Source organism: Macrobrachium nipponense, chromosome 2, assembly GCF_015104395.2.
Source record: "Macrobrachium nipponense isolate FS-2020 chromosome 2, ASM1510439v2, whole genome shotgun sequence".
Classification (NCBI taxonomy): Eukaryota; Metazoa; Arthropoda; class Malacostraca; order Decapoda; family Palaemonidae; genus Macrobrachium; species Macrobrachium nipponense.
Genome location: NC_087201.1, coordinates 125,528,177 through 125,539,358, shown reverse-complemented (window position 1 = coordinate 125,539,358; position 11,182 = coordinate 125,528,177). Strand labels below are relative to the sequence as shown.

At 37.6% G+C, this 11,182-nt stretch overlaps 1 pseudogene; it reads left to right on the top strand.

Moving 5' to 3' along the window:
- The first annotated feature begins 1,256 nt into the window (after positions 1-1,256).
- On the top strand, positions 1,257-6,150 carry LOC135221304 (dynein axonemal assembly factor 10-like; annotated as a pseudogene).
- Positions 6,151-11,182: the final 5,032 nt, after the last annotated feature.

Below are 11,182 nucleotides of genomic sequence, written 5' to 3'. Positions count from 1 at the left end.
GCTTCTCTCTCGGGGACAAGGCTTCGAGTTCCAAGTCCTATGCTTCGGGCTGACAACAGCCCCTCAAGTGTTCACAAGGGTCTACTCTCCCGCGTCAAGTTGGGTATGCTCAGGGGATCCGTTTGCTGAGGTACCTTGACGATTGGTTGGTCTTGGCAGTTTCCAGGGAAAAGCTGCTGCAGGTCAGGGATAGTCTACTTCGGTTCTGTCTGGAACTGGACATCGTAGTCAAAGGAATTCTATACCTGGGTATGGTCATCGATACGGCAGTTGCAAAACAACTTTTTTTCGTCGGATCAGAGATTGGGGGGAAGTTGCAAGTAGTGGCGCGCAACTTCCTGTCGGAAACGACATTAGCCAGCTCATCAGTGGCAGGTTCTTCTGGATGTGTCTCCCCTGGAGAAGCTGGTCCCTCATGGGCATCTGCATCTTCGGTCTCAGCAATGGAGACTGGGAGAATTTTGGTCTCCGGCAGGGGACTCACCCTTGTTAATGGTTCCTCTGTCTCTGGAAGTGAGAGAAGACCTTTGTTGGTGGTTGGATGTTTGGAATCTTCGAAGGGTGTCCCCCTGCGTTCTTTTCCACCGGACTTCCTTCTGTTCTCAGACGCCTCCCTCGCAGGTTGGGGTTCATTTAGGCGGCCTCATTGCTTCAGACGTTTGGAGTTTGGAGGACAAACAGCAACATCATATCGTCTTGGAGTTGAAGGCAGCCTTCCTGGGTCTGAAGGAGTTTTGGGAGATGGTATGTCATTCTGTCGTTTTTCATGTCGGCACAAAAAAAAAAAAAAAACCCCATGGTGGTAGCCTATGTGAACAAGCAGGGAGGCCTGGTTTCTCATCAACTTCACGCCTTGACCATCGAGGTTCACTAGTGGGCAGTCAGCAATTCGGTAGAGCTCTCAGCCAGGTATATCATAGGCAAATGGAATGTGGTCGCAGGCAAACTCAGTCGTTGGGATCAGATCCTAGGCACAGAGTGGTCCCTTCATCAAGTGGTAGCAGACAAGCTCTTCCAGGTTTGGGGGGAGACCCATGCTGGACCTTTTTGCGACTCGCTTCAATAGGAAGCTGAAGATATTCTGTTCAGTGGTCCCAGACCCTTTTAGATTATCAGAGGATGCATTCCAACATCCCTGGGACAACCTGGAGGTGTATGCCTTCCCTCCCTTTGTTTGATCCATAAGTTCTGAACAGGCTAATGAGTTCACAGGGTCTCAGGATGACTTTGGTAGCCCCTCTGTGGCCTCAGGCGGAATGGTTCCCAGATCTGCTGTTCTTGTCAGAGGTTCTGAGGAAAATTCCCCCTTGGCAGCATCTCCTGTGTCAGCTGCATGTGGAAAGGTTCCACTAGTCAGTAGAATCCCTGTCTCTTCACGGTTGGAGGCTGTCAAGTATCTCCTCAGAGTGAGAGACTTTTCTCAGAGAACAGTGGGTCATATGTCCAGCAGTCTTGGAAAGTCGACCTCTGCGGTTTACCAAGGCAATTGGGCAATCTATTGTGATTGGTGTCGTAGACAGGGTTTTTCTCCACTCGCAACCTCTCTTCAGCGAATAGCAGACTTTTTAACCTTCCTCTGAGACGAGAAACGTTTGTCCGTTTCTGCCATTAGAGGCTTAAGGGCGGCCTTAAGTTTGGTGTTATGCCTTAAAGGTATGGGCATCTCCTCTTCCTGGGAACTTTTCTTGCTAGTTAAGGGGTTTGAGCAGTCGAGTTCTCCTAGGGAGCTCAAGCCTCCGACGTGGGATTTGTTTTCCTTGGTTCTCAAGAGCTTCACTAAGAGTCCTGAGCCCTTGCGTCGCTCAACTGACAGGAACTTGACGCTCAAGACAGTTTTCCTTCTGGCCTTGGCATCTTCCAAGAGGGTAGGAGAGCTTTATGGTCTTGAGCTATGATGTGAAGCACCCCAGGGGTTAGGGGTCGGTGTCCTTCAAAATTGTCCCGGAATTCGTGGCTGAGACCCAAAATCCCTCCGTGCACGATGACAGGTTCACTCGTTTTCCATTCCATCACTGAATGACTTTGTGGGTGGTGATGCTCAGGATGAGTTGGCTGGTCTCCTCCTTTCTCTTGTACCTTTCCTTCTTTCTTCAGGCGGGTTAAGGAATAGAACCAAATGTCACTCTCTGGACTGGTCTGATACAGTGAGTAATGTAGTCATACTGATAGTTTGGTCGCTTAATATATGAATATCAAACCCTCTATTCGGTATCATATGCTCCACTCCTTGGCAAGGAGGAGTTGGGAGTAGTACAAACCCTGGTATATTGGTTTGCTTTTGGACAGTCAAAGTTTATCTATGGTTCCCTATACAATGATTCTCCCATATATTGTACGTCATTCAGGGTCTGAGTGGTTAGATATCAATCATCTAGCTTCTCAACGGGCTTCTCCCTCTCCAGAAGTCATTTCTTCTGGAGTTGGACTGGTGGGTAGGCCCCCAGCCGGTGTAGGATGTCTTGTACCTCCCTCTAAGTATGAGTATCTTATTGTTAAGACCAAAGGTTTGTTCGCGTATGAACAAATGACAAATTTTCTAAGACAATTTGTATTTTGATAGCTACAAACCTGAGGTCTTATCATTATATTGCCCACCTCGAGCCACCCCTCTGTTTGTTAAGACATCCTGAGTTGGGAAAGACTTGACGCGGTGGCGTAGGTGCATCTTTGACCACTCTTCACCTGATTTACTAATGTGTAGCCAGATATCACAAGATTCCTTGCTTTCATCTGCGCTTTTAACCAGATGTCCAGCTAGGCGCTAGAAAATATCCTTTTGTTAAGGACCTCAGGGTTTGGTAGCTATGAAAAATACAATTTGTCCTAGAAAATTTGTCATTTTTTTTTTATAATTATAGGTCCAGATGAAAGAAAGTATACTTTTATTTTTATCTTTTTATATTGTTTATTTAACTTTAAATTCTACATTTGTTTTGTCCATGGCCCACAGTTTGAAGACCACTAGGCCGTATCCTAAGTGTTTGAGTTTTAGGCCTAGCATAGCTAGTTCAAACCTGTCTATACCATCCTGGCCAAGCCAAGTGTTGGTGTTCTTAGCCTATCTTAGCTGGTTCAAGCTTATTTTTATCAGACCTACCTTCATAATATCCTGGAAGCAGTTTTTTTTTTCCTCTGCTTCTTGACTTCTTCAAGAGTTTGGGATTGGTTAGGTTAGATTGGATACAATTCCTAACTCAGCTTAGCTTTATATATCCAAGTAACCAGACCAGTATTGTCTCAATATCCTAGTTGTTCATGTCTGCAAGATTTAAGGTCTGTCTTTAGCATTGTGCTATATTGCTCAGGAATGTCACCATGATGGTTCCATTGTCAAAAAGGGGGAGGGGGCCTTTGTCCTATGATCATAGGACATCTCTGTTGGAATGCACGTTTCTTTGGAAGAATGTGTAGAATGTATTTGCGCGAGCATACATCATACGGCATCCCCTGAGTTATTCTATTGTCTCCTCTGTCTACTTGAAGAACACTCATGTTAGACCTCTCTGCTACACTGTTCAACAGGAAGCTAGAGGTCTGTTCAATGGTCCCAGAGGGAACAACCTGGGAGTTTATGCATTTCCCCTGTTCTGCCTGTTCCAAAGTCTTTGGATGACCCTAATAGCTCCTTGTGGCCCCAAGTGGAGTGGCTCCAGGGTTTTTTTCTCTTCTCTCAGCAATGCCAAGAGAGATTCCACCTTAGCACACCCTTCCCTGCCAACCTCGTGAAATACCACCAATTGGTAGGATCTTTTATCTTTTCATGTCTGGAGGCCTGTCCAGTGTCACTTTCAAGTGAGAGATCTTTCTTGGAGAGCAGTGACTCTGGTGTAAGGCTACTTCAGAGGATCTTCATCAGCGGTGTACAAGATGAACAGTCTGCTGTGATTGGCAGTATACACTTGTTAACAAAGCTTACCAAGCTAGCCAAAACTTCTTTGTCCTGGCATTACTAAAAATTATAAACAAATATTAGAAGAAAGCACAAAATTACAAAGCTACCCAGCTAGCTAGCCAAAACTTCTTTGTTTTGGCATTAAAAAATTATGAGCAAATTATAAAAAAAAAAAAAAAAAACTAAGCACAAAAATACCATTTTTGTTTATAATGCCTGGTATGGTTTTCATACAGATCCATTCTCCCCCTTTTAACAGATTTCAGTTGCACCTTGTATTTATCAAAATCCAAGTGCTCTCAATGTACAGAACTGGTTCTTGTAAGATGCCTGAATTACTAATTACTTATTGTCATGAGAGACTGGAAAATATGGTGTAGTGTTGTGCTCTCAGGATTTAGCTATTATCATTATTCCTTCACTTTTCATAATGCATGAAATTTCTATACAGGTTTTTCATTCTTTGATTGGTATAATGTTGATTTCATTTACTTTTTAAATTTAGTATTGTTTAGTGATTAGGGGCATTTGCACTGCATGTCCTTCTGAGCATTACTGCAAGTATGTATCTAACTTTTGCTTGGTTTTGGGTAGTCTTTTAATTTTTTTGTGTGGTTTAGTGTACAAAATCTGCAGACAGCAGAATAGTTGTCAGTGAGACACATTTACTAGTGCAGAGGACATAATAACCCAATACACGAAAATGTAATTAGATTAATGAACAAAATACAGTACTGTACTACCAAATGAGTATGTTGATGCCAAGCTGAAAAAGAAAAAGCACATTGTTGGAAGATAGAGGAATAATAGACTTAATTTTAAGAGTTCTTGATAGTTTATCTGAATAATTTAATTGGCTAAAAGTTTCAAGTTAGCAAAGAACTGACTGCTTGTTAGCTTACAGAGGCTAACCAGCTATTCTAATTAGTGTCAACCATTATCCTTAATTGATACTGATGTAACCCAACAAAGTGAAAAAATACAAAATACCTTTGATATACTGCAAATGTACTCAGTGCTTAAACAAGTTAACACTAGTTGAAAAATACAATTTTCTTCAATTGAACCCATAATGACAGCAATTGCTTCGACAAATGAAAAATTAATGATATTTAGTTTAATATGCTTTAAATATACTTTGCTTGTTGATGCTTACTATCTGACAAAAGTTCTCCCTTTGAACTAAGGAAGAAGGGACAATACTGAACTGGTAGTACTGAAAATCACTTGTGCAAGTCACACAATTACTCTAGTAATTAGCATTAACTTGATTTCTTTCATATTTGATATACTATTTATATAAATTAGGGTATATTGGGCAAAGGGAATGACTGGGTGTTATAGCAATGATATTCATTACTTCCATAAGAACTGTTGTACTAAAATGCAAATCTATGGTATGCGATGCATTCTGTCAATCACATTCTTAGGCTGTCATAAGTGAAATAAGCTGTATTACAATGCACTTAAAGCTAATTTTCTATACAATAGTCTGTAGAAAATGGGTTAGTGATGTGGTGCTGTAATAATAATCCTTTGTTTTTAATTATTGCAGGAGCTCCTGAGATTGTCACTGGAAGTCGTGATGGATTAGTAAAAGTTTGGGATCCACGCCAGAAGGACAAGCCTGTCATTAATATAGAACCAGAAGATGGACAGGAAAAACGAGACTGTGGAGTGTAGCTTTTGGAAATTCTTATTCTATGGAGGAGCGAGTGTTGTGTGCAGGATTTGATAATGGTGATGTTAAAATGTTTGATTTACGTAAAATGAATATTTGTTGGGAGACTAACTTGAGGAATGGTGTAGTTCGTTAGAGTTTGATCGTAAAGATATAATATGAATAAGTTATTAGCAACAACATTAGAGTCCAAGTTCTTTGTTTTTGATCTTCGAACACTCCATGAGGAGAAAGGTTTTACCGGGTGTATAGAAAAAGGTCATAAATCAACAATATGGTGTGGGAGATATTTACCACAGAATAGAGAAATTTTTGTAACCACAGGTGGGAATGGATCTATAATGTTATGGAAATATTCTTATCCTGCCTCAAGGTCAAAAAAGCTTAATGATGGGTCAGAGGTTGGAGTAGCTGGAAAAAATGAATTACTTCAAAACGCAACAATCTCGGATCAGCCCATAGTAAGTTTTGATTGGTGTGCGGATAAAATTGGATTGAGTGCTTGTGCTGGACTTGACAAATGCTGAGGGTCATCATTACTACAAAGCTCAATAAATTATAGTAATATTTATCATTTTTATTAGAACTTTGTATGATTATTTAAAAAATTTATTGTGGTTGAAGGCATTGTAATTTAAGGTACATTTGAAATCACTCAGGAACTTAATATGATTCTAAGAATCACAAGATTTTAATTTTGGTGCTGAATTTCTATATTTCCTTCTAAAGACTAACCTCACAGGTCTGAAATGCCTGATGAATAAGATGGATTCTTGTCTAAAAGCATCACGGAAAATATGTCTAAAACATTGGTGCTGGTGATGCACTGACAAATAAAAGAGTAAAAGTCAAAAGCATCCAAACCTTATCAGTCATACCAGTCTTATTGTAGTGTATAACATTGTTGAAAGGGAGGTTATTAAGTTAGTATTATTGTAACATGTAAATTTCTTTCTTGGTAATTGTAGTACAATACATAGCTGTATTTAACACACACGACTCCATAACTTTGAAGAGTTCTTCATACCCAAAGTCTTTTATTGCATTAGTCTCTGACTACTTTTGAGGAAGAAAGTGCACAAGACAAGAAGAGTAAAGAGAACTCATTAGACATCTAACCCTGTAATGGGAAAATCTACCATAAAAAATGATGAGGAGCTTGTGTGGTTATCAATCATATATTGCAATTAGAAACTCAGTTTCACCATACTTAAGAAAGCACAGGTGTGTAACATTTTGATGACAAACAGGTTTGAATCTTTACCCCAACTGCTTACAACACTTAACAGACTGGTACAGTTTGGAATATGCATAAAACTGCTTTTACATTAAAAAAGACAGTATCTTTACAAAAGCAGCCATGTGGTATACCAAAATAGTCATGTAGTAAGATTGTTTTATGAGAGTCAAAAATTGAAAAGCTTAATTTAAACAATAAGTTAAGACTCCAAAATATTATACTTAGTATACTATGCTATGAATAACCAATAAATAAGGCTGATGAATTCACAACACAAATGATTTTTCTCTTCCGAGAATTCTGCTAAAACTGGAGAGTATCTCAAGCGAAAGAAAATTAATAATGAATCATACTTGTGAACCATGACCATGTACTTCTTACTATCATGAGAATACTCTTTCATTACCCCAAATTATCCCCAAGTATTTTATGATCTTTATTTAACCCGTTCTTTGATACATTTATGTGTTCTATCCTTCCTGTCGTATTAGCAAGCATTAAGTGTGCATTTTCCATATTAAATGGCTGTGTATCTTTACTTTTATGTAAAACATTAGGTGACAAATGCCCTGATTGCTTGCTGAAATTCATTCTTCTTTTTTCTGTTTCATGACCCCTCCACAAACAAACTGAATGACAAACTATTTGTTATAATTATGAAAACCCTATAAATTCAGTGCATGTTCATCCTAAAATTAAGAGAAATGTCCAGAATTTTACAACTGCGTTAACTTGGAAATGTAAAAGTGTCATTTTAAGTTCAATAAATTCCAAAAGTACTGACAATTAAAAAAAAAGAAGAACTATGCCATGCAGATTGTACTTGGTAGAATATAAATAAAAAAGAACCTAAGGTTTTTACATATTTGGAAAAACCTTGGAAAGTTAAGGGGTTAATGCTATGTCGAGATTAGATTGTCTATTATAGAATTGCTGTAAAGTATTGGGGCAATGCAATAGACTACATACTAATATCTATTGAAAACTTCACGCTGATTGGACATATCTTAATACTCATAGGTAATATTTTTCCTTTACAGTTGATTTAGGATATTACAAGAAAATAATTGCCTCTTCGATACATTTTATTCAGCTTTCAATGTATGACTTGTACACTCTCAAGACTGCTATAGCCAACCAGCCCGAGAAGAGTCTACTTAAGACTCAGAGATCTGGAAAAACTAAGCCCTATTAATAATAATAAAGACTGCTATAATGAGAGTGATCCGGACTTCACTGCAGACTATTAAAAAAAAGCTTATAGTTGTTTCTTAGAGACCACCTCCCATGCCTCAGTCAAACTGTAAACATGCTAGGCTTAGATTTTATCATCTCAGTTTGGAAGGAATGTTGCACTATTGGAATAAAATGGATGCTTGAAATAAAGATGCAGATAGATATGACAAATGCTTTTATACAGGATATATGTAAGAAAGTAAATAGTATGCAAGATAAATATATGAATCTGCAGCAAACTCAAACAGACTGATTCTCAAAAATACTGCAAGCACGTGAACAAAACATTTAGACCTCGATAGTATTTGACAGATGTGAAGGTTGACAATGAATCAGAATTCTTTAAAATAGGCTTTCTTTCTTTGTGTTACGCACATACTCTCGAGTTACCAAATACTTCTTTTACGCATTGAAGATATCATTTTGAAATTTAAAATTTAGTGCGTATTTCCATGTCTTGTGTTTCATTGCAGAATTGTTTCAGTATGCTATGGTTACTTAACCCTTAAACGGCGAAGCGGTAAAAAAAAAAAATGTCTCCCGGTGCCGGAGACGTTTCAGAGTGAGCGCGGGTGGAGCGGAAAAATATTGTTTTTTTCAAAAAAAAAAAATCATAGCGCGCTTAGTTTTGAAGATTAAGAGTTCATTTTTGGCTCCTTTTTTTTCATTGCCTGAAGTTTAGTATGCAACCATCAGAAATGAAAAAAATTATCATTATCATATATAAATAATGCGATATATGATAGCGCAAAAACGAAATTCATATATAATTGTATTCAAATCGCGCTGTGCGCAAAACGGTTGAAGGTAACAAGTTACTTTTTTTTTTCGTTGTAATGTACACTAAATTGCAATCATTTTGGTATATAACAAATTGTAAAACGATAAAAGCAACACAGAGAAAATATTATCACAAAATAATGCATGAATTCGTAACGCGCAGACGTAAACACATATTTTTTTCAAAAATTCACCATAAATCTAAATATTGTCCTAGAGACTTCCAATTTCTTTCAAAATGAAGACAAATGATTGAATATTACTATACTGTAAGAATATTAGCTTACAAATGCAGTTTTCGACCATATCTGATGAGTTAAAGTTGACCGAATGTCGAATTATTTTTATATATATTTTTTATATGCAATTATTTCGGAAATAAGAAAAGCTACAACTTTCAAATATTTTTCGTTTTATTCTACATGAAATTGTGCACGTTTTCATATATAAAACTCTATGAAATGCCTAATATGATACGGAGCAAATATTCCGAGAATGGGACTTACGCATTTCGGAGATTTGTGGCGGAGAATCCGCGAGCGGAGGGAAGGAAAGTTTTTTTTTAAATTCACCATAAATTTAAATATTGTGCTAGAGACTTCGAATTTGTTTCACGATGAAGATAAATGACTGAATATTACTAGACTGTAAGAGTTTTATCTTACAATTGCGTTTTTCGACCATTCGGTAGTCAAATTTGACCGAACGTGATTTTTTTTCTGTTTATCGTGATTTATATGCAAATATTTCGAAAATGAGAAAAGCTTCAACCTTCAACTATTTCTTGTTGTATTATACATGAAATTGCGCACATTTTCATATATAAAACGTTATGTAACGGCTAATTTAAAATGGTGCAAACATTACCACAATCGCACGTATGATTTTTTCGGAAGAGTTACCGCAGCGGACGTAAAGAAAATGTTATTTTTTTCATAAATTCACCATAAATCGAAATATTGTGGTAGAGACTGACAATTTGTTGCAAAATGAAGGTAAATGCTTGAATATTACTAGAATATAAGCGTTTTAGCTTACAATTGCGTTTTTCGACCATTTCGGTAGAGTCAAAATTGACCGAAGGTTGAAAATTTGTCGCTTATTCATTTTTTATATGAAAATATTTCAAAATGATAAAAGTTACAACCATGGGTTTTAGTTGTATTGTGCATGAAATTGCGCACATTTTCATATATAAAACTTTATGTAACGGCTAATTTAAAATGGTGCAAACATTACCACAATCGCATGTATGATTATTTTTGGAAGAGTTTACCGCGCGGACGTAAGGAAAAAGTTTTTTCAATAAATTCACCTTAAATCGAAATATTGTGCTAGAGACTCTCAATTAGTTGCAAAATTAAGTTAAATGATTGAATATTACTAAAATATAAGATTTTTAGCTTACAATTGCGTTTTTCGACCATTTCGGAGAGTCAAAGTTGACCGAAGGTTGAAATTTTGGCACTTATCGTTATTTATATGAAAATATCTCAAAACTGATAAAAGCTACAATCATGAGTATTTTTTTTAGGTGTATTCTACATAAAAATGCGCACATTTTCATATATAATACTCCATGTAACGGCTAATTTAAAATGGTAAAAAATTATGTCAAAGTGACGAAATAATTTCAGAGATGTGTCACAGATACTTTTTAGTGCGGCAAGAAAGAAATTCGCGCTTGCGCGCCTGCGTAACGATTGTAAACAAAACAACACCTTGATCCGTGAACTCCCAGCATCCCCCAAGGCGCGTGATTCAAGAGTTTTCGGCTGGTAGGCCTAAAAGTATTTTCCGCAAATTTAAAAAAAAAAACTTTTGTATGTCGACGTAAAATACATCCAGTCGGCACCCGAGAGGACAAAAAATGTCGACGTAAAATACGTCCAGTCGGGCGTTTAAGGGTTAATGAGAAAGACTATCAGGTGTAGTAGTTATGAGTAACTGTAATTCAAATTATTTGTTCATATACGAAACAAACTTTTGGTCTTAACATTAGGATAAATACTCAGCGCCAGCTGGAAACCGGTAAAGTTTAAAATAGTTGTGTATGCAAGAGACTATTAGCATCTTTGCTTGGTCACGAGACATGTGTAGCCACCCACATACCCCTCATTAACTCGTGACCCCGTTCGTTATTTTCTTACCGCCTTTAAGAGAGGACGTGATTAGCTCTGTCCTTTTAAACCCGGTTTAGTTTGCCCCCTGTTGTTTTCATTTTGTTGTTTGGAATTTCCGGGTATGTGAACATGAAGCCTTCTCATGCTGCGAGACTTTCTGGATATCACAAGAAGCAGATAAGCGCCCTGATATTTTCTTCGACGGTTTCGACGTCGAGGTACTCATCGTG